Here is a 24,739-nt window from a genome sequence, read left to right on the forward strand (position 1 = left end):
TGGGGGGCTGTTCTGCCCTTTTGAAGATTGGCCCACACACCATTGTACTTTAGGTACCCACACAGGAGCAGCAGCAAGCTGGCTGGATTCTGAATGCAAAAGCATGATACTGTGGGTGGGTGCCTGTATACTTTTAGAATTTGAAAAGTCAAGACAAAGCCTGTGTACCTGATGGGTCCAGTGTAATAGACTTTACAACAGAACTTTTCTGTTTTTCTTATCTTAACACCTAGCAATTTAAAATGCTTCAAGGTAAAAAATATTTAATACTTAATATCAGTTGCACCTTGGTCAAATCAGCACATTTAAAAATATCTGCTGGTTCCCATGTTAATATTTTCTAACTTACTTGTGTTCTGAATAATTTGGTAGAATAAATGAGCTGGATCTTGCATTCTTAGCAGAAATGATTCCTCCCCCAAGGAGTGAAATTAGTTCTTGGAAAAAAATCTGACTATTTATGTTCAAAATACGTACACACACACACACACATATTATAGCACATAAAGAGACATGTACTTTATCTGTGTTATCAAAACTTCATAAGAGATGGCAATTAAATACAAAATATCTAAAAAGGCTGCTAAGGGGAATAATGAGAAAAGGTAAAAAGACTGAGGCCTGGGGTATAGCTCAGTGATAAAGCACTTCCCTAGCATGCTTGAGGACCTGGGATCCATCTCCACCACTGAAAACAAAAACAAAAACTGAGACAGTCAAGGCTTCCTTGTTTAGGACCCCTAGTGCCCCAAGTTGGGGTTCTTCTGAGAGGTGTTAGTGTACCTTGTTCATTTTTTTCTTCTCTAAAACTAGCCTAAGGGTGATAAGTGGTGTCACTGTCAAAAGTGCTTCAGGAAGGCTTATGGGTACTTTTAGGATTGTGTGGTACAATATATGGTTCTAATACTTATCAGAAATTAGAGCATGGGTGCGGTGGAAAGTGCCTGTGGTCCCAGCTACTCAGAAAGCTGAGGCAAGAGGGTTGTTTGCGGGGCTGGGGTTGTGGCTCAGTGGCAGAGCACTTGCCTCGCACATGTGAGGCACTGGGTTCGATCCTCAGCACCACATAAAAATGAATAAACAAAATAAAGATATTGTGTCTGTCTATAACTAAAAAAAAAAAAAAAAAAAAAAAAAAAAAAAAAAGGGTTGTTTGCATCTAGGAATTCAAGGCCATCCTGGACAACATAGTGAGACACCAATGTATAAAATATATGTAATCATAATGTTGTTTTTAGAGATGCTTAAACCTTACTTGGGAAGGGTTTTTCCTCCCTAATTAATGGGGAGTGTATTGTCTCCTTCACCCCATGACTTTTAGGATGGTTCCTCAAGCTTTAGAGTGTTTCCCTTGTACCACTGTTAGAGATGTTTGGTGTAAGTAATCTGCAAGCAGATAATTCAGTACAATATCTGTGTGATGTGGCCAGCCTAGCTATGAGAGTAGGAGTGTTTCCTGGTGAATGAAGCAATTAGTGGGGAGCTGACAGGATTTATGACATTTCAGAAGTCATGCATTTGGGTCCTTTGTTCTTACATTTTCCTCTCTCTTCCTGTGGCATGGTAGACCATCTTCACCTATTTTTCTGTCATTATGCTACCTGAAGAAAGACTTATTTGTACCTTGGCTACATTGAGCTTAGTTTATTTTCTTTTTCCTCTTTTAAAGGAGGCAGGGTAGCAAAATGGTTTTGAAAATAAGAGAGATGATTCAGAAGTGAATTGCAGTTTTGCTTTTTATTAACTGTGTTTTTGGTCATGGTGTTTGACCTCTTTGAGCCCTAGTTTATCCATCTATCAAATAAAAGTACCCTCTCTGGCAAGGATTGTACTTAATATACATATAAAGGTCCCATAATAGTTTGTAATATGGATTTCTCTGAAGCCCAGAGAAGCCAAGTGGCAGGAAAAGGTAACAGAAGCAGTGGAATCGATGCCTCTGGGTAGCTGTGTTCTTTATTGCTCCAGTACACCTTGGTTTTGCCATATCCCCTTACTGTATAGACCCACATGGTAATGGTGGCATTTTGCTGCCCTGAGTGAATTCATACTGCGTTGACCTAAATAGCATGGATAAGGGAATACATTTGTGTGGGTTCTTAAGGATATCTCTGTGGAAGCCTTCTTGAATCAGATAATTACCTTGCCTATCTGTGACTTCAGCTACTAGGCTTTATGATAAGAAAACGGATTGGAAAATCTCCTAAAATCCCATCTGGTCCTTTGATGTGTGGAGGTGGGATGGGGCTAAAATTACTAGGAATTATTCCAAACATATGTAAAACTGCTCCCTATTGTCCAGAATTGGCTTCTAAAATAGCAGAGAAAGGGAAGGGGCGGGGAGGGGGGAAGTGGTTGCAATTTGTTGGGACTATTTTGAGATTTAAGCTATTGAAGCATTTGCCTGTTGTGAATAAAGAAAATCAGGTGTAAATAATCATTATATAATAACCATATTTCCTTACTTATGTTTGAAAAATAGTTTTTTCTTTCCAATTTTTTGTGATGCTTAAGATTGAACCCAGGGCCTTGTGGTGTGTGCTAGGCACGTGCTCTGCCACTGAGCTACCTGAGGAAAGACCCTCTTTATTTTTTTCATTTTGAGACGGGTATCACTGAGTTGCTGAGGCTGTCCTCAAACTTGTGATTCTCCTGCTTCCACCTCCTAAATAGCTGGAATTAAGGGTCATGCACCACCCTGTGTGCCCCCCCACCCCCCGAACTTGTCAAGTTTCCCAGGCTGACCTCAAACTTGCTTTAGCATCCCATGAAGCTGGGTTTACAGGTGTGTGCTACCATACCCAACTGTTCATTTCTTCTAAGAGATAAAGAACTGAAATATTTTGTAGCATACCATTTTTCCAATGTAGTTTTTTCTTTGCAAGACAAGTAAATTGCCAAACACTTATTGAATGCTCAGGAAGTCTCCAAGATTAAACAGGTGAGGCTCCAGTTCTCACATAGCTCAATCTAGTAGAGAAGACAGGTAATGAGAATAGATTGACAAGAACTCTGAAAATAATACAAAATGCATGAGAACAGAGGAGAAGTGATGCTTGAGTTAGGATGAGTTTACCATTTTAGACAATGGGATGCATACACAGTCTGAAAATCATTAAGCACCCTGGCAGTTGGGAAACTGCAGATAGCTTTAATGTTGTTGGAACTTGGAAATCAAGGCAGAAACAGGAAGGTGAGTCCAGAAGGTTAGGCACGGGTCAGAGAGTGGAAAGCTTGGCGTTTGCTGCCATGCTTCTTCATGCCAGTCTGAAAATACTGCAAATTTCTGCCTGATGATGGTGGTGTTTGCTCTGGTAGTCAAAGGCGAGCTCTCTGGATTTGGTCTTTTCCATCCTTTAACTTTAGTTATTAACTCACTGCCCTTACAGGTAGATACAGAGGAGGAAAAATAGCTGTTGTTTTTGTTTTTGTGGGACTGGGAATTGAACCTGGGTCTTGCACATGCTGTGCCATCATGAAACCACTGAGCCTCATCCCAGTCTTGAGAAGCAGCTTTTGTAAGTAAATAATATTTTTTGTTTGTTTGTTTTTGGTACCAGGGATTGAACCTAGGTGCGCTTAACCACTAAGCCATATTCCTAGCCCTTTTTATTTTGAGTCAGGGTCTCGCTAAATTGCTTAGGGCCTCGCTAATTTGTTGAGGCTGGCCTGGAATGTGCATTACTCCTGCCTCAGCCTCCTGAGTAGCTGGGATTATAGACGTACACCACCACAGCTGGCTAGTAGATAATATCTAAACTAAAAATAGACCACAAGACCTGTTTAAATAAATTAATGCCAGGCCATGCAATGGTCTCAAAATAAGAAAGAAAAAGCTCTAGGGATGTGGCTCAGTGTGAAAGTGCCCCTGGATTTACTCCCCAGTACCAAGAAATGATAATAGTAATAATAATAAACTGATGCCAAATTACATTTTACCTAAGTTGTTAGGGGAAAAATTCCTTACATTTAACCTTTATTTTTCCCCCCAATTGGAGCTAGGGATCAAATGAGGGCCTTGTACCACTGAGCAATACGCTCTAACATTTTGATTAGAGTTTTAGAGATGTAATGTATGTTGCTACTTATGTCCTGTTATGTTTTATTTTTAATCTCAATTTAAATGAATAATAACCTCTTTCCGTTGTCCTTCTACATCTTATTCCCCATTCCCACTTTTTTAGTATTTTTAGTATTTAGTACATTTGGGGCCTTATCCTAAAAGGGGAGAATGAAAAGAACAGTAAACAGTACCTGTAAATTCAAAGGAATATCACAATATAATGAAGGAATTTGTTGACAACAAAGACAGTGTTTATCTGTCACTAATGACAATAGAATCATCTTTTGTGGATAGTACTGTCACTGAAAATAATAGACAGTACCACTTTAACGAAGTTGTGTCAAGAAAGCAGATGGCATTGGAAATGATATTCAGCTGCTTGCCCCAAGGCTACCTGCAGCCAGGTCCCTGCACATGCATCCTAAAGCAGAGTCTTTCCATTTTCAAACCACACCCATATAAGCTGAGTGCCTAGTATGCTTTTAGATTGCTTGAGGTTTTAGCATGAACAGAGACCAGGGAGCACCATATGGCTATATCACATCCACCTGCTATTCCAGCTGCTCAGGAGACTGAGACTGGAAGATAACAAGTTCAAGGCCAGCCTTGACAGCTGAGCAAGATCTTGTCTCAAAATTAAAGGAGTTGGGGATATAGTTCAGTGGCAGTGCACTTGCCTAGCATGCTGAGGCCCTGGGTTCCATCCCTAGTACCAAAAAGAAAGAAAGGAGCACCATATGTTTGAGAGTAGGATTTTCAGCAGAATAATATGATAGTCTAGCTGCCTTTTTCTTCTAAGTATGATTATTCTTTAGAATGGTTTTAGGTTTATAGATAAGTTTTAGAAAGAGTTTCTACATACCCTAACATTCAGTTTTCTTGTTATAACAAAAGAGCATAGTGTATTTATTACAGTGACCAAACCAATATCAATATATTTTCACTAATCTTCAGGCTTTATTCGGATTCCGTTAGTTTTCCCCTGATGTTCTTTCTCTGTTGTGGGATCCCATATAGATCACTACAGTGCATTTCATCGTCATCTCCTTAGACTCCTCTTGGCTCTGACAGTTCTAGCTTGTGCTTTAATGGTGCTAATTCTGGTTGCTGAGTTTAGAACATTCCAAAAGGGAAAAGCAAAAGCAGTAAGACTGGTTAGGAAGACAGAGCTAGACTACTGGAAACGGGCAGCCTGGGCCAGAGCAATATCAGTGGAACAGGAGAGAAGGGTTGTGTTTGGTTTGTGTAAAGCCTTAAAGTGGGATGGGGAAACAAAAGAAATGAGTGTGGACTGCCATGAAAAAAGTGAAATGAGGGGAGACTAGCAGAGGAGACTGGTAGCTGGAACAGGGAAAGAGTTATGTCCTGGAAGCCAAGTGTTTAAGGTGAAGGAAATGGTCACTTCCGTCACATTGCTGCCTGTAGGCCATTTCAGCTGAGGGCAGGGAATAGACCTTTGGCTTCAACAGCAGGAGCTCATTGGTGACCTTGATGAGTGGTGAGAGCCTAAGCATATTTGAAGAGGATTCAGAAGGAGGGGTAGGCACAGGGAAAGTGGCCCAAGGAAAACTGCTGGGGTGACTGTGATGCTCTGTATAACAGTGGTGGTGGCTATGTAAATTTTATACCAAAAGAAAATGCTACAAACTAATATTAGAATTAATAGTGTGTGGGGCTGGGGATGTGGCTCAAGCGGTAGCGTGCTCCCCTGGCATGCGTGGGGCCCAGGTTCGATCTCTCTCTCTCTCTCTCTCTCTCTCTCTCTCTCTCTCTCAAAAAAAAAAAAAAAAAATTAATAGTGTGTGTGCTGAAGTATTTAGGGGACAGTGTAATGATGTCTGCAACTTTGAAATGTGTCAAAAAGTAAAGATGGACTAGCTCAGACAGAAGGATTGCAAATTCAAGGTCAGTCTCAGCAACTAAGCAAAACTTTAAGCAACTTAGTGAGACCCTGTCTCAAAATAAAAATGAAAAGGGCTGGGGATGTGGCTCAGCGGTAAAGCACCCCTGGGTTCCAGTCCACAGTGCCAAAGAAAAATGAAAGATGGACTAGCTGAGGCAGGAGGATTGCAGGTTTGCAACTTGGCAACTAGGAAGACTCTGTCTCAAAATTTTAAAAGGACTGGGAATGTGGCTCAGTGGTAGAGCACCCCTGGGTTGAATCCCCACTACAGTTGGGGGAAGGGAGAATGTGTGAAAGAACTTTGAGATGAGGAATATAGACAACTGTTCTGAGGAGTTTAGATGGAAAGGAGAGATGAGACAAGAGAATCAGAAGTTTACTGTCATTGGACACCAAAGAATGTGGATAAACAACATTTTTATTTACTGATAGGAAAGATCCAGTATAGACAGAAAAAAAATATATTGATGTTGCAAGAAAAAGGAAGGAAAACAACTGGATAAATGTCCTTGAGCAGTAAAGAAGAGATGGACTCTGTGTTGAGGTAGAATTTTATTTTGCTAGGAGCATGGACAAGAATAAAAAATGAGGAGTTGTGTAGACGTGGTGGGAACTTTTAATTCCTCTTACAGTTGCTTCTATTTTGCAATGAAATAGGAAATAGGATCAATTGCTAGGAAAGGAGAGAAGGTGCCACTGAGGTTTAAACAGAAGGCAGAAGTTGTCTTTGGAGAGAATGAAGAATGAATGGTTAGGGGACTGCAGAAGGAGCCCCCTAAGGCCTTCCAGAAGTATGATGACTTCTATCTGAAGTTTCAGAAGAAGGACAGTACAAATGAGAGACACTGTCCACTTAGAAAAACTAACTTCTCCTAGCTGATGGATGTGAATTCTCAAGTTAGGAGGGGCCCACTAACTACCCAGTGTCGTGAATAAAAACAGATCCGTCGGCTGGGGATGCAGCTCAGTGGTAGAGCACTTGCCTAACATGAGTGAGGCCCTGGGTTCATCCCTAATATTATAACAGCAACAAAAGACCCATACTCACATACTTTATTGTGAGGTTTTAAAAGGACAAGAAAAAGGTTCTAAAAGCATCTAGAAAAAAAATAAATAAGTCCCTGGAAAAGATGATATATCTATCTTACTGGGCTTAGGATGTAGCTCACTGGGAGAGCACTCAGCTAGCATGTGCAAGGCCCTGAATTCCATTCCCAGAACCAACAACAACAACATTCCAACAACAACAAAAAGAATGATATAGTCAACTTGTCGAATTTGCTTGTAAACCCAAATACCAGAAAATAGTTATCTTCCAAGTTTTGAAGGAATTCTGTTCAGCCTAGCATTTGAACTAACATTCAAGTAAAGGCGCACAACCAAGCATCATCAGATGTGCAAGGACTCAGAATGTTTGCTTCCAAAACCGCTCTTTCTTGGGAAAGTAGTGACACAGTAGAGTGAAAACCTAGAATGAGAAAGACTTGAAAAATAGAACTCAGCACATCCAGCTAAGCAGAGAGTATTGGTGGAAAAATCTCTGCGTGTGGCCTGTTGAAGAAGGGAGTGGGGACAGGGAATATAGACATTCTTACACTGTCCCTGAAAAATTTAATAGCTTGAGAATGTAATAATAAAGCCAGAGGACATTAATGTCCTTATTGTTTTAAGGACATTAGAACCCCCTAAGAAGTACAGAAGGCCATCCAATAAAAGAAGTATATTTTTTTCCTAAAAAATTTTCTTGGTTTGGTGGGGGGTCGTTTTTTTACCAAGGATTGAACCCAGAGGCACTTAACAACTTAGTCACATCCCCAGCCTTTGATTTATTTTGAGACAGGGCTTTGCCAAGTTGCTGAGGCTCATCTCAAATTTGCAGTCCTCCTGCCTCAGCCTCCTAAACTGCTGAGTTTACAGGCATATGCCACTGTGCCTGGCATGAAGTTATGATCTTAAATCTGCTTAATTTTTTTCTCCCATAGCTGTAGACTGTGAGATTAATGATGAAAATGATGATAATGAAAATTCAATACAATCTATTATACATAGATCCATTAAAATGCTTTTGCTATGTGGAGAAGGGATTGTAGAGGCCAAGTGATTCCATTCTGTAGCAGAAAACAGTAATTTTTTTTTTCTTTTCAATTAGTATAATTTTATCACTATTGGAAGATTTCCATTATTTGCTTAGAATATAGTATGACATGTATGTGTATTTAGATATATACCGTTACATATATACACCCAGTTTATTAATTGTATCTTGATGTATAATAATATGTCTGATCATTGTGATTTGGGAAACTACTTGTTATTTGGGGGCAAGAAAGTGAACCTTTTTGCCAGGCTGAGTGGTGTGTACCTATAGTCCCAGCGAGGGAGGAGGATCGCAAGTTCAAGGCCAGCCTCAGCAACTTAGCAAGTCTCAAAATAAAAAGGTCTGGGTATGTAGCCCTGAGTTCAAGCCCCAGTAGCAAGAATTGGGGATAGGGGATGGGATGAGAATGAACCTCTTATACCTGGTCACCCTTCTGTTTCCAAGCAGCATGGATGTTGTTCTGTTAGTACTGTGGCCCATCCAGAATCATGAAATGATACACAAGTTCCCCCTTTATATGCCACATGAAATCAGGAAGTTGTTCACTGTTTCTAGAGTCTGGCATTGAGGGTCTGACACATCCATTATTTGCATTAACACATCCTATTATTTATTTAGCCCTCCTAGTCTGTCTTTTCTCTGCAGGTTGTGACATTTCTGTGGGACAAAAGTGCTGATTTTTCACATAGAGCAGTGTGTAGGTACTTGGAGAGATAAAACCCTAGGCCGAGCAAGACTAGGCTTGTTCTCTTTTGATGGAAAGCGCCAAGTGCAGCAAGGCTCTTCTCTGGTTGCTCCCGCCCCCCAGCCCTCTCAGGAACTTGCTCCTTTGGAACCTTCAAGCTCTGCAGCTGCCTGAGGAGGCCTGAAGTACAGTAATTACTAGAGTCCTCTTCTCCAGAAGCAGAAGGAGGGCTAAATTAACTGTCTTTTAACAGCAGTTATATTTGTCTCCAGTCCCCTTGGAGGTGCTTAGAAAAAAGTTGTTTTTATATCCTGAAGTCTGTGCCCATTTACTTTATGAAAGTGTCCTTTTTTTGGGGTCTTGTAAGTCCCCAAAGTCACTTTTGGAAGTAGAGAAAGTGTAGATGATGAGGAGTAATAAGCATGGGCCAGGGTGTACTAGTTAAAATGGTATGTTTTCATATATTCTACAGGCTTTCTGCATATTGTATCCATTTGTTTATTTGTTGCATGCTAGAAATTGAACTCGGGATGCTCTGCCACTGAGCTATATTATACCCCAGCCCTTTTTTATTTTTCATTTTGATTGTTTTTTTTTTTTTTTTTTTTCCCTGCCATAGTAGATATGAAAACCAGGTGCCTGGGCATGATTGGCAAGCAGTGTACCACTAAGCTACACCCCCAGCCAAAAACATTATTTCAGGAGACTCAAATCTCTACCCTATCTCTCTATTTATGCAAGTTAGTATTTTTCAATTTTTTTGGCCCCTGGGATTGAACCCAGGGTTACTTAGCCACTGAGCCATGTCTCTGGTCTTTTTTCTTTCTTTTATTTATTTATTTGTTTGTTTTGTTTGTTTTCTTTTTAAAGACGGGTATTGCTAAGGTGCTTAGAGCCTTGCTAAATTGCTAATCCTGGCTTGAACTTGTGATGCTTCTGCCTCAGTCTATTGGGTTGCTGGGATTACAGGCGTGTACCACTGTGGCCAGTTTATTTTTTATTTTGATACAGAGTCTCTCTAAGGTGCCTTGACTGACCTTGAATTTGATATTCTCCTGCCTCAACCTGCCAAGTAGCTGGGATTATAAGTGTGGCTACCACACTGGCTTGTATCAATTTGAGTTAGTAATGAAAACAGCAATGTTAGATTTTGCAGTTGTTTTTAATTGTACAGCAGTTAAATCATCACCTTTATTCTCAGAATGGGATCATTCTTCATAACCAAGAGATTATCACTGTCATTGTACAAGTTTGGTTATAGTGAAGAATAATTGTACCTTTCCTGACTTTTTAATTACATCACCTTGAAAAACATGTGGAATGGATTGAAACTTGATTTTTCACTCTTGTAATGTACAAGATTCTCTATTCTGTGGAAGTTGAGAGGGGGTTTTGGAAGGGAGGATAAAATTAGATTCTTAGAGTAATGCATGAGAGTGTTTTTAACGCTCATTTCAGAGACTTTTCAAAATAGCCAAAATTCCCTTACTCTAAATTTCTCTCTTTTGCTTGGCTTGCCTCAGTAGTCTCTTAATTAACCACCTGGGCTTCTGCTGCCCCTCTTGTCTATCTCTTTGTGCTACATTGAAGCCAAAATCATCATCTTAAAGAGCAAACCCTGCAAGTCCTCATTCTGCCCTTCAAAGCCTGTGTGGTCTGACCCAGTTCACTTGTCCCTCTGGACTCCTTGCACTTGCTGCCCCACTCACTGGGACTTAGCATCCCAGTTCCTAGACTCAGTGCTAAGTGCCTTCCTGCCCAAGAGTGTTTATTTGGACTCTTCTCTCTTCTGGTAATATTTCTCTTTGCTCTCTCAGTTCTCCATCCTTACCCTTAGGTCTCCCCTGGATGTACTCTTCTGCAAAGCACCCTGAATTTTTTGTGAACAAAATTCTTAATCTGGGCTGGGGTAGTGGCTCAGTGGTAGAGTGCTTGCCTTGCACTTGTGAAATAAAAAAATAAAGGTATTGTGTCCATCTACAACTAAAAAATAAATAAAAATGGAAGGCATCTGCTTTTTAAAAAAAATCTTAATCTGGAAGTTATGATTATCTTGCCTCCCCAGTGTCAGCCCCGTGGTAAGGTTTATCTCTTCATTGCATTCCTGGGACCTAGCACAATCCCTGATTTAGGCACTCACTGAATCCTTATTTGATCCTGTAGTCACAGAATATATATTTGGTAGTTTTATCAGAATAGAATCCTAAGAATGGCATTACTGGTTAGTAGGAATGAAAATTCATATCTTTAATACATATGGCTAAATTACCCTTTTACATCTCTGAATATTAACTTGTTTTCATTTAAACCAGTATGATCATCCAGAATTGGGGTGGTCTATCAGATACCTTTTCTTTTAAGAACAGAAGTCTGGAATGAGCCCCTTGATCTATGCATTCCAGGCCAGACTGCATGAAGTTGTGTCCTTAAAGATTACAGGACTGTGGGGTTCCTCAGCTTTGTTGGTAGTGGTGGAGTAGGCATGGAGGATTGCTTGTTCTGTCTGTTAGCAGCAGTGTTTTTGCATCAGAGTGACATTGCCAGCTGGTTACCTGTAAGAGATAACTGCTTGATGGAGCCACAGCCAGCTGTCCAGAAGGCATGGAAAATTACCATTTGTTACTTAAACATGGGACAGCTTCATCAAAGGAGGGCAGTGTGTAGGACAGACAGTACAGTGCATTTAAACAACAATGGCTCCCTTTTCTTTCTTTGTTTTTTTTTTCCCTGTGGTGCTGGGGATTGAATCCATAGCCTTGTGCATGTAAGGCAAGCACTCTACCAACTGAGCTATATCCTTTTTTTATTTAAACCCAATTATTTAAATCTAATTAAAGCATAAAATGGAAGATTGTTTGCTTACTGTACCCTCCAATATACTCAGTTGCTGTACTTTCAGGTCCTTGCATTATTTCTAGACTATTTGAAGTTGTCCATTTTATAGTTCCTCCAGATATGAGTTGAACTTTCCACATCAACCATGCAACTAATTTGGAAACATGTTGCCACGAATTCCATGTTCAACTCAAAATCAGCAGTTTCACTTACCTTACTTTTTACTTATTCCCTTATTATTTACATTTATAGCTCCCTTAGTTCATAAATTTCTTCTAAGGGCGGAGCTCTATCTTCTTCCTTTATTCCCATTGCAGCTTCCTAACAAATGCTTTCAGTGTAGTAGAAACTTAGTCCTAAAGTACAGAAGGAACGGTTACTGTGAATTTTTATGGTGGTCTATCAGTGAAAGTGAAAGTGCCCTTTCTTATCTCCCTATAACTTTTGTTTCTTTAATGGAGATGAGGTCTTGGGACTGGGGATGTAGCTCATTGGCAGCACACTTTATCTACCATGCCTGAGGCTCTGGATTCCATCCTTTAGCACTGCCAAAAGTGAGACAGATGACTGACCTCACCTGGCTAAGCTTAACGTTTTTTTTTTACTAGCCTAATATCTCTGTTGCATTTACTATTAAAAGTTATGGGGCCTAATCTGGGCATGGTGGCTCAGGTCTGTAATTCCAGCTACTCAGAAAACTGAGGCAGGAAGATCACAAGTTTAAGGCCAACCTGAGCAACTTAGACCCTGTCTGAAAATAAATTAAAATGTCTGGGAATATAACTCAGTGTTAGAAAACCCGTGGGTTAATTCCCAGCACTGCAATGAATGAATGAGAGAAATTTGCCCAGTGACTTTTTTTTTTAATCTTTGTTTTATTTATTTATTTTTGTATGTGATACTGAGGATTGAACCCAGTGCCTCACGCATGCGAGGCAAGCACTCAACCACTGAGCTACAACCCAGCCCTGCCCAGTGACTTTATATAGCAGTTTTTCTAAAGAACTTTGCAAAGTCATGACATGAAGGAGTTTGATTCTCCCTCCAATTGTCTCTGCTGTATATCCTGTCCTCTCTACTGCCCTGCCCTTTCTTTGCTGGACCCACAGTAGGGCCGACCTGCTCTTCCTGCAGTTCATTCTCAGTACAGCCAGAGCAGTTTTTGAAAAATGCAAAACCATTGACGCTCCTCAGTGTTTGTAATGAACACCCTGATTTACATGCAGTAGTCTGGCAGGCCACCAGCAGGGGAACCTCTAGTGGCCCTCAAATGTCATAGCTTAGGTTTTCTCTGAGAGTCCCTCCACTAGGTCAGAGCCCTCTGTTTTCTGCTCTCTACCCCTGTACTTAGTCTAACCCTGACCCACATTCGCAATTGAGTATTTTCTTTCCCTGTTCAACTGGTCTGCATTTGCTTCCACCTTGGGAATGGGGGTGGGACTCACCACCCTATCCTAGTCCTTTTTTTGTCTACCATGTGACTATAGTAAATGTGCCCTAATTTAAAACATTAAATCCTTCAGCTGTAGAAAATGCATCTGGAGGGGGCTGGGGATATGGCTCAAGTGGTAGCGCGCTCGCCTGGCATGCGTGTGGCCCGGGTTCGATCCTCAGCACCACATACAAAGATGTTGTGTCCACCGAGAACTAAAAAATAAATGTTAAAAAAGTTCTCTCTCTCTCTTTCTCTCATTCTCTCTTTAAAAAAAAGAAAAGAAAAGAAAATGCATCTGGAGCTTTTTTTCGGGGGCGGGGGGATTGAGAATGATGTCTTGAGTTTTTCCAAGTCATGGGTCTTTAAAAAAGTGTTGATTAGTAAACTTTTTCTTCTTTCAGTAACATTCACTGAAGTGGCTTTGGGTCACTGAACAGCTGTAAATCAATTGATCCTTTAGTTTGCCTCTTGAATCAATAAGGTCTTAATGGAACTAAATGAACTCTTTCTATTGTCATTTATTGGATAGGGGTGTTGGGAGCTCCTGTAATCTGCAGAGAACAGGAGCTCCCAACACCCTTACCCAATAAATGACTATAGGGAAGTGAACTGACCAAGGGGAGCACGCTGCCTGTCAGTGTCAGAAAAATGTGACTGCTTGCCTGGTCTGGCTAGCTTTGTTTGTTTTTATTTTGTTCTGTTTTTCCTGAGGAGAGGAGTGTAGAATTTCACTTAAGATCAAAAGTTAACAAGGTGAAAAAGACAGTAACTAAATAGATATTGTTGAAGAGTTAACTATAGTTTGAGATTATTTTGGTTATTTCCAGTTAGGAAGTTTTAGTACCATTAGTAAAAGTTTTACTTTTCGGCTTAAAAGAGCATAATTATCTTCTATTTAGTAATAACTAAGTTTGGTTAAAAGAAAAAGCCATCCTTCCATTTGCTTGACAGCAATTTGGAGAGTCTATCATGTTCCTTCCACTCACAGGTCAAGCAGAGCTAAAATACCAACAAGGAATGTAACCTAGTTTACATTTCCTTGGGAAATTTTCCTCATAGCCCCTAAACTGGGGTTACATGGTCTTTGGTGTTTGGAGCCCAGATATTTTCTGTTGAATTGACACTTGCGTGGCACCCATGACTGCCCCTCCCCTGGCATGCAACTCGCTGCACTGCAGCTGGCACTCTGCCTGACTGCAGCTCCTGGAGGGCTGTCTCATATCCTCAGTTCACCTAGCTCAGGCTTAGCACTCAGGTGCACAGTGTTGGTCCCATACAGATCATCATGATAGTCATGTTTTTCAAATGTACTGGATTTTCCCTCCTGAAACTCTTCTACCTCTGTGCCTTTTTGACCTCACCCTTCCTCCCCCTTCTCCTGCAGTTGAAATGCTAATATTCTGAGAGTGGTCCAACTTCACCAAAGTGATAGGCCTTCCACAAGTCAAAACATACTAAAGTTAACTTTTTTTTTTGCTTCTGATCTTGTTTTTAATTCTAATGTGTTATACATGATAGCAGAATGCATTTTGATTTCATAGTGCACAAATGGAGCACAATTTTTCATGTCTGGTTGTATACAAAGTAGTTACACCATTTGTGTCTTCATACAATTACCTAAGGCAATGAGGTCCTCTCATTGCACCATCTTTCCTCTCTTCCCCCATGCCCCCTCTCTTCCCCTCCCTCCCTTTTGCCCTTTCCAAAGTTCCTCCATTCTTCCCTTGCCTCCCACACCCATTATGGATCAGCATCCACTTATCATAGAAAACATTCCACCTTTGGTTTTTTGGGATTGGCTTACTTCACTTAGCATGATATTCTCCAACTCCATCCATTTACCTGCAAATACCATGATTTTATTCTCTTGTAATATGGAGTAATATTCCATTGTGTATATATACCACAGTTTCTTTATCCATTAAAGGGCATCTTAAATTTTTTTTTATCCATTAAAGGGCATTAAAGGGTTGGTTCCACAAGAAACAGCTTTGTGTGTTGTGTGTGTGTGTGTGTTGCTGGGGATTGAACCCAGGACCTTAAGCATGTGAGGCAAGCACTCTACCAGCTGAGCTGTATCCCACTCACAGGTCAAGCCTGAAACAGCATTTTTGAATGGAAACTCTTTGTACCCCTTTGGTAGAGTTTATTTGGGAGTATTGTCTGTGCATTTAGGTTTCACCGCCTCTAGATTTGGGTGGAGTAATATCACATATGTGTGAACTACCTTCCTGTTTTGTTGAAATTTCATAAGCAACCTATTCTTAATGACAGTTGAACATGAAGGGACTGAAGAGGGTATCCAGTTTATGTTTTGAGTACTAAACCTTTTCTCAGAGAGAAATACACATACTCTTTTTCTTTTTTCATAGTACTAGGGATTGAATCCAGGGGTGTTCAACCAATGAGCTATATCATCAGACCTTTTTATTTTTTATTTTGAGACGGGGTATCCCTAAGTTGTTGAGGCTAGCCTCTAACTTGGAATCCTCCTGCCTCAGCCTCTCCAATTGCTGTGGTTATAGGTATGCACCACCATACCCAATCATCTTCTTAATTGTTCACCTTCCAACACATGAACATTACAAAGGAAGTCTTACCTTTCAAAAAATGTACAAATGGTCCTGGACTTCGAATGTAATTCAAACAACCTGCAAAAGTCAGTCTTAGGTAAAACATGCAGACAGAAGCAGGCATTTCTACATTTCCAGGAAGCACCCACCCAGAGAGGGATTAGTAGGACACATACATGGAAATAGCCACACTGCTTTTATCCTAGTCCAGCCAAAGCATTGCCTCTTTTTATTTGTGTCACCTTGAAACTTTCCTCCCCACTCACCCACCCTCACATCTCCACCCTTCTATACCTTTCTGTCTTGGAGAAAGCACGTATAGGCAGTCTTGTGGGACAGATGTGGTGTACCCTCTCTTGAGGGACTGCACATGGGGATCATTTGGCAGTGATGCTTAATTTTAGGAAGACTGATGACCTAATTCTATTACTTCCTTTATTTTGCCTCTTCTTCCTTGAGGGAACAAACTCATGACAATCATTCTTTCTAGGATCAGCTTGAAAGGTTCTTATTTCTCACCAAGGAATGTAGAGCATGTGTTGCTCTTTCATTTGTCCCTGGGCCCCACTAACTCTCTGGTACTGTGTGCATCACTTACAGCAAAGCCCCATATACAGATCACTCCCTCAAAATATGCCAGATTCCATTCTAAGAGGTGTGGGGAACACAAATGAGAATTGAGCCAGCTTTGGGGTACTTGGAATTAGCTTGGAAGGGGCCCAGGGCACGCCAGCATGCAGGACAAAATAGTAGTAGAGGAGATATCCTAAAGTTTTTTTTGTTTGTTTGTTTTTGTTTTTGTACTAGGGATTGAACCCAGAGGCACTTTACCACTGAGCTTATAGTACTTTCTCAAATTTATTTATTTGGAAGACAGGCACCCCCTAAATTGCTCAGGCTGCCTTGAACATGCAATCCTGCTGTTTCAGCATCCCAAATTGCTGGTGTTACAGGTATGCACCAACACACCCAGCTGAATTATATTGTTATTGACAATAATCCTCTATTGAATGCTATAAAAATAAAGCAGAGGCCAGGCATGATAGAGTACATGGTAATCACAGCTACTTGGGAGTCTGAGGCAGGAGGATGGCAAGTTCAAGATCAGCCTCAGTAACTTAGCAAGACACCGTCTCCAAACAAAAACTAAAAAGGACTAGAGATTAGTTAAGTGGTAAAGCACCCCAGATTTGAGGCCTAGTCTTGAAGAAGAAAAAAAAGTGAAGTAGAGAGAAGGTGGCTGAGGTGGTTGTGAGCTTTGAACTGAATCATAAAAGATCTAAATAGATAAGACAATAGCACCTGGGGAGACAGAGAAGTACCAAGTGTTCAGAGGTCATGCACCAACTCACTTGATTGAACTCAGAGTTCACTGGGAGAATTAGTGAGTGGTAAAGACAGAGAGGAGTAGGTGATGACCAAATTATGAAAATATATGCCTAACCAAGAATAATCTGGGCCTATAGACAGTAGGTAGCCTGTTATTTAAGACTTTTTTTTTTTGGTGGTGGTGGTGGTGGTGGGGTGACATTTGAACAGATTTGGGGCACTAACACTAAATAGATATTGAGGTCAAACCAGTTGAGCTTTCATCCCTGAAGCCTGAGCATTGAGTAGGTCTGTTTCCTGATGCACTAATGTTCCCTTGCAAACTGAGTATAACTACTTAGAAGATAGAAAGCAATGATTTTTTTTTCTCTTTCCTTTCTCTCTCTCTCTCTCTTTCTTTCTTTCTTTTTTTTTCAGTACCAGCGATTGAATTTGGAGGTGCTTAATCACTGAGCCACATCCCAGCCCCCCCACCCTTTTTTTTGAAACAGGTTTTCACTAAGTTGCTGAGGCTGGCTTTGGACTTGAGATCCTCCTGCCTCAATCCCCAGAGCCATCCTTTTAAGTTTTTTCAAAGAGAAGCACTAGAACCTCTCATCATTCCATCCCTAGTGATCAGAAGGTTAGCTTGACCAACAGATGTTCTTTGGATTCCTAGAGTTTGATAAATAGGTTCCTTTTCTTTAAAGAAAAGGATTTAGGATTCCTGGATCCCAAAAGAAAAGAGTTCTCTAGAAAACCCATTTCAAGGGGAATGCTTAAAATAGCATTTTGTAGCATAGATAATAAATTTCGGCTGAGAGGTGACAACATAAAGGTAAAATATCCTCTTATTTTGATATCATTATATAAATAACTGTATAGATTTTCTCTTTTGTAGGAGTGTTTTTGAACTTAATGAGTGCGATTCATTTCTTCTCACATGCTGGTCTTGAGTGGCCAAGTGTATGCTGCTGACCCGAGTGTTTAAAATGCTCTGTGTGTTTCCACTCAGCTGTGGCCCTGTGGAGCTATCCTCTGGCCATTCAAATTGGAGACCAGCCTACAGGGCAGACTCGAGAACCAAGAACCGTTACTATTTGTGTGCTCAGTAAGCAGTTGGAAGTTTCTGTGGGAGCAGGGACCTTCACTATCCAGCCACCTTTAAGTTGGTCATCTTGTTATGAAAGTTCATAATGATTTATCTGCATCGTGGGTGTATTTCATGGTTTGGCACGAAGGATGGCAAGCAGTGCAGCCAAGATTTTCTCATGCTGAACAAAGCCTGTAACAGATGGAAGTGGTGATTGTATGGCACTTATTCAGTGTTGGTAATGAATCTGTGAGACTTGACTAAGGCAGTAACCATCATACTAAGGGAGGTGACAAACATTCTGATAGTTTCTAATGAAATATGTAACAGGTACCTGAAGAGAACTGATTTTAAATGGCTCTTCCAGAATGTTACCCTAGCGAAACCCCCACAGAGTTCATTATTAGGGATCTAAGGTCTTTAAAAAATGTGTAACCAGGTGAAGTGGTGCACCCTATAATCTCAGCAATTCTGAGATTAAGGCGAGGGGATCACAAGTTCAAGGCCAGTGTCAGCAACTTAAGCCCTATGCAACAGCGAGACCTTGTTTCAAAAAATAAAAAAGGGCTCTTTTACTAGGACCCACCAACAAGGGCTGCATTTGCACCAAAACCATGTAGAAGGTGGCCGAGATCATCTCAAGAAGCAGTACATGTGCCTGGGCTCCAGCTTCCATACCCATAAGCACGTGTGCAAGGTCACCATTATTCACACAGCAAGAAGCTCCACAGCAAGAACACAGGTTGTGTCACCCATTTGATGAAGCAGATTCAGAGAGAACTTCCTCCATCCAGCTGCAGGAAGAGGAGAAAGGAGAGATAATCATGTTCCTCAGGCCTCCGCTCTGAATCTGGAGATCACTGAAGAGATCTGACACTACAGAAATGCTGAAGCCTGGACTTCGGCAGTTTCTTCAACTTGCAGTCATTCAGCCTATAGTGGGGACTTTAAAACCCACATGGAGCTGTTTGAATCCTTTTGCTGTGCTATAATATTTTCAATAAACCTGGTACAACAAAAATAAATAAAAAGGGCTGGAGATGTGTGGCTCAGTGATTAAGCACTCCTGGATCCAATACCCAGTATGAAAAAAGAAAGGCAGGGCCTGAGGGAGGGAGAAAGAAAGAAAGGAAAAAAAAAAGAAAAAGAAAAAGAAGGTCTGGGGAAAACTCACTAGCTTATGTTGAGTTTTTGTGTGTGTTTAATACTGGGGGTTGAACCCAGGACCTCACATATCCTAGGCACGTGCTGCACCACTGAGCTACACCCTAGCCTTAGGCTGGATTTCTATATTACAGGAACTAGCTAAAAATAGTGTTTTGGGTTTTTTACTTTGTTTTTTTTTTTTTTAAATATTTAAGAGCTTAACGATGTAGTTGTTCTTGGGGCTGGGGCTCTGTGGTAGAGCATTTGCCTAGCACATGTGAAGCCCTGGGTTTGATCCTCGGCACCACATAAAAATAACCAAATAAAATGAAGGCATGCTGTCCACCTAAACTACCAAAAAAAAAATTTTTTTTTTATTGTTTTTACTTACTATCCGTAATGGCGCACTCCTATAATCCCAGCAACTTGGGAGGGTGAGGCAGGAGGATTGAAAGTTCAAAGCCAGCCTCAGCAACCTAAGCAAGGCCTTAAGCAACTTATTGAGACCCTGACTCAAAATATAAAAGGGCTGGGCATATGGCTCAGGGTTAATTGCCCCTGGGTTTAATCCCTGGTAGCCAAAAGAAAAAAAAAAAAAGTAATTATTCTTTCCTTTCATGCGTATGTACCCTTGTACAAATTCCTTCACATAGATAGAATTTTTGCCTTGAAGAAATATTGAACCTCCTACAGGCCATTAGCATTAGAGGCTATTTTGAATAGTCTGATGGGACCATAACTGTATGTTCTGTTTGTGGGTTTCTTCCTCCCTCCCTTCCTTCCTCCCTCCCTCCCTCCCTTCTTTCTTTCTATCAGGGATTGAACCCAGGGGTACTTAAACACAGAGCTACATCCCCAGCCCTTTTTGTATTGAGACAGGGCCTTGCTAAGTTGCTGAGGCTGGACTTGAAAATATTAAAAAAATAAATAAGAATCTCAGTTTTCTTTTATTATGTACTGTTGGTGCACAGGGACAGCGTTGAGGCATGGACGCAATTTAGGGAAGATAAAATGCAGTCCCCAGGATTGTCATGTGTTGCTAGATCTAGGACTGTCTCAGTATAAAGCATTATCACCACTTTGTACTGTAGAAAATGGAAACAATAGTAGTTTGTCCAGGGCCATATTCATTGTGGGTGAGAGTTGAATTTGACCCATTGCATGCAGCCTCTGGAATGCATCCTGAGCTCTTGCCATCAGGTCAGGTAGATCCTATGGGGTCTGAGACCTCCATCTTGTATTGCTGGATTCCCTCCGTCCCTCCCTTCCTTCCTCTTTATTCAGAAAGCTTCCCATTGTAGTTTAAAGGGAGATCTTCTTGCGTTGCCGTTAGAGTGGTCTCAGGTTGGGAGTGAGGGAAGAGGGCACATGGTGTGGGGGAAGTGGAGCATGCTGAATGCCCTGGGTCCTCTGTGGTGAATAAAGCTTTCTTCCTTGGAATTACTTTTTTTTTCTTTTTTTTCATAGAGTAGCAATGAAAAGCTGTCATCATGGGGGTTTCTGAAGGCTTGCTATGTTTTTCCTGCTTCCCTATATATTTTTGAGGGTGTGAAGTTTGTGTCTGAGGTGTGTGAGGCCATGATGGAGTTTTCTTAGGTGTGAAATGAACCATAATATGACAGTATGTTCTGAACCGGAATAGCTCTAACTTTTGATCAAGATATACATAAAGAAAAATTTACCCATCATAACAGTTAAGTGAATTTTCACAGACTGAACACACCCACATACATGGCACCTAGCTGAGAAATACAACAGAGGCAGTACCTCCAGTGTCCCCTCATGTCTCTTCTGTTGACTGGAATATTTTTAAATTTTCCTGCATAAAGCTCACCTCATTCCTATCTCTTAACTATCTTCCTGATTTGGGCTAGCATTATTTTAGGTGTCTTTGAAAAAAGAAAAAAAGAACCTTCACTGAAACTTGGCTCTTCCTCCTCGTAATCTCATCTCTTGATCAATCTGCTTCCGTTAAACCCGAGTGTTCTGTGTGGCTTCATAACTCAGGGAATGTGGGGGCTGGAAAGAAAATGCAGCTGTGAGGCAATGGCTAGAGATGGTCCTTGGAACTTGGTTGCGAGCTGGTGGGTTTGTGAGGAGGTGATGGATGAGCCAGCCCTTCACTGTCTTCTGTGGGGCGACAGTGGCAGAAGCAGCTTCCTGGTTCCCAGCTCTCTGGCAAGGTTTTAAGCATTGTTCGTGACAGACAGGAGCTCTCATCTAGAACCACAGACCTGTGGGCACAGGCCCACCCCCGGAGAGCTCTGCTCTCCTCCTAGTTCCACTTTAAACTCATGTTCCTGTGTCCCTTGCCTGCTCATTTGCTTAACATCTGAATAAAAATTGACTTTTCAGGGTGTCCACGTGAGAGCTAATGTGCTTTTGTAGTGCAGTCAGGTCCAGTCCCTGACTCTCAGGGTGCCCGGAGCCAGCAGCTTCACTCTTCCTCCTGCGCTTTGCCTCCAGCAGCACCAGCCTCTCCTGAAATCCTAGAGTAGAGATTTAGAGCCACCAGCAGCAACACCTTGGCTGTCTGATAAAGTGATATTCAGATACTGGAACTTCCAGATGACCAGAATTGTAACCATTCACATACTATGGCGTCCATTAAAAAAAAAAAAAAAACATTCCCTGGGGCTGGGGTTATGGCTCAGTGGTGGAGCGCTAGTCTAGCATGTGTGAGGCACTGGGTTCAGTCCTCAGCACCACATAAAAGTAAATGAATAAAATAAAGGCATTGTGTCCATCTACAATTAAAAATATTTTTTTAAAAAAGCCCTGCCTTCTGGGGTAGAAAAGCATTCTAAACAACAACTAATAGCTTTGCCCTAAGGAAAACCATAGTGTTAAATTGGTTCCAAGTATGGGAGTTGCCTGGACTTTCATTTATTTGGGAGAGGGAGATACCTCTTAGGGGGATTCACCTCTTTCTTGGTAAAGATAACAAGAATGTGAGGCTCCGGGAGCTCCTGGGGCGGGCACAATTGCCCTTTTCAGCAAGGTTGTTGGTCACAAATCAGCCAGCCTTTTCTAAGTGATTAGTTTGGTTTTTTGTTTGTTTGTTTTAAATAACAGAAATCTGAGCCTTAAGCAACTTTGTAAGTAGCTCCTCTCTCACAGGCTTTTATTTTATTTATTTATTTATTTATTTATTTTTAATATTTATTTACTTATTGGTGGACACAACATCTTTGTTTGTATGTGGTGCTGAGGATTGAACCCGGGCCGCATGCATGCCAGGCGAGCGCGCTACCACTTGAGCCACATCCCCAGCCCTCTCACAGGCTTTTAAGTGTTGAACGCCCTCCTGTGCTGCAGGGATGGGCAGCTGGCATGGTGGGCCCGGGAGCACTCTCCTTCCTCAACATTTGTCCTCAGTATGCCCCTCACCCCTTTTTGTGGTACTGAGGAATGAACCCAGGGGTGCTCTGTGAAGTTACATCCTTAGCTCTTTTTATTTTTTATTTTGAGACAAGGTCTTGGTAAGTTGCCCAGGCTGGCCTCAACTAGTGATCCCCCTGCCTCAGCCTCCCCAGTAACTGGGATTACAGAGGTGCCATTGTGCCTGGCTCTTTATAAACAACAAAATACCTCTGCCTGCCACAGCACAGTTCGGTGTTCAAATGAAGGTTCAAAAATTATAAATATTGTAGGGCTGGGGCTCGGAAGAAGAGTGCTTGCCTAGCATACATGAGGCACTGGGTTCCATCTTCAGCACCACATAAAAACAAATAAAGGTATTGTGTCCACCTACAACTAAACAATAAATTTTTTAAAAATTATGACTTTTGTGTGTGTGTGTATGTGTGTGTGAATCCTTTTATATCCTCAAAGCTTTAGAAATTTTTTAAGGGAAAAAATAAAGATAAACTTCATCACCATACTATATGTATATGTGGGACTCTTGAGAACATTAAGACTGCCAGGTTCAGTAGTATCTAATTTTTAAAGCACTTACTGTTCACACTTACCAGCTGTCACAGGATTTGCCATGTTATTGTATACATATGTATCTTAAACCCAGTGACTGACAGCTGTGGCTAGAGGCTGGCCAGCATCACACTTAAGCACCGATGTGGTAAAGTTCAGGCCAGGCTTCTGTTTGGAACTGAATGAGCCTCAGTGGTCATTAATGCAGCCTGGCTGATCAGCCTTGTCTACCCTTTCTACTGTTATACATTTCACTTTGAAATGTCAGTTAATGCACTAACCTCAAACACCTTAAAGCATTCCAGTTTTCAATTTGGCTATGGGTACAGCATTGTTCAGCATCTCAAATAAATCATTTTGTAAAAAATTTTATCAGCTTCCTTTCAGAACTGTGCAGTGTAGTGTATATTAATACCACTCCACTTACTAGTCCACATTCCCTTTGCTCACTGGTCTGGAGTTGTTGTTGTCACATCTCTTTTCTCTCTTAAAATACCTTCTGCCTTTTGCCTTGTGTAGCCAGTTTAGAGTTCCTAGGGTGTGTTTGTATTTTCAGATTAGTCTCATGGCCTGGCCTGTCTAATTCACAGGAGGCAGCATTGGAGAGAACATTCATTTGGAATCTGAAAACCTGCATGTGGTTCTTAGGTATGGGAGGTTAATAGCTTATAACCTTGGATAGCCATTTCATCTTTTACCCCCACCATTTTTATTGGTACATTATAGTTGTACATACTGATGGAATTTGTTTTTACATATTTGTACATGCATACAGTATACAATATAACTATAATTTGGTCAAAATTTCAGTCCCTACCATATACACCTCCCAACCCTTGCTTGGCCCCTTTCCTCCAGTGATCTTCCTTTGATTTTCATAAGATCTGCCTCCACATTTTCCTTTTTCCTCTCTAGCTTCCACATAGGAGAGAAAACATGACCCTTAATCTTCTGAGTTAGACTTATTTTGCCTAATGGTGTCTAGTTCCATTCATTTTCCTGCAAATGACATAATTTCATTTTTCTTTATGATGATTCTTTATTGACTCTCTTATGTATATACTATGTTTTCTTTATCCATTCGTCCATTGGTGGACAGCTAGGTTGGTTCCATAGTTTGGCTGTTATGAATTGTGCTTCTATAAGCATGGGTATGCATGTATTACTATAGTATGATGACTTTAATTTTTGAGGATAAATACGAAGGATTAGTATAATAGTCATATGGTGGTTCCATGCCTAGTCTTTTGAGGAACCTACATACTGATTTCGTTAGTGGTACTACTAATCTGCAAACCCACCAACAGTAACCTCCCCCCCCATACACTTTAAGTCTCCAGCATTTATTGTGCCATTTCATCTTTCTTTCTTTACTTTCTTCCTCTCTATGTGGGTGTATTGTGCTGGTTGGTGGGCTTGGAAGCCCACTCTCACGCCTTGACCTTCTCCCTTACATAAAAGAGCTGCCAAGTAACTGTTGAACAGGATCTCTGCTGGGTTGTTAATCACATTAGCATTATCTAACCTGGACACCACATGGGTCTTGAAGGTTGTTGAAGTGAGCAGGATTCATTCTTGGTCAATAGTCTTTCCATGCAAGGGCCTGTGATTGTGCTTTAAGCAGCAGCACTGTGAAGCTGCTTGGTGGACATCCTATCCTTGAAGAAAAG

The 24,739-nt window shown here is 41.1% G+C and overlaps 1 protein-coding gene across 1 annotated transcript in view; it reads left to right on the forward strand.

Moving 5' to 3' along the window:
* Grb2 (growth factor receptor bound protein 2) overlaps positions 1–24,739 on the forward strand; it is a 68,136-nt gene that overhangs the window by 31,730 nt on the left and 11,667 nt on the right. The gene's annotated exons all lie outside the window — the stretch shown is intronic.

Source organism: Callospermophilus lateralis, chromosome 11, assembly GCF_048772815.1.
Source record: "Callospermophilus lateralis isolate mCalLat2 chromosome 11, mCalLat2.hap1, whole genome shotgun sequence".
Classification (NCBI taxonomy): domain Eukaryota; kingdom Metazoa; phylum Chordata; class Mammalia; order Rodentia; family Sciuridae; genus Callospermophilus; species Callospermophilus lateralis.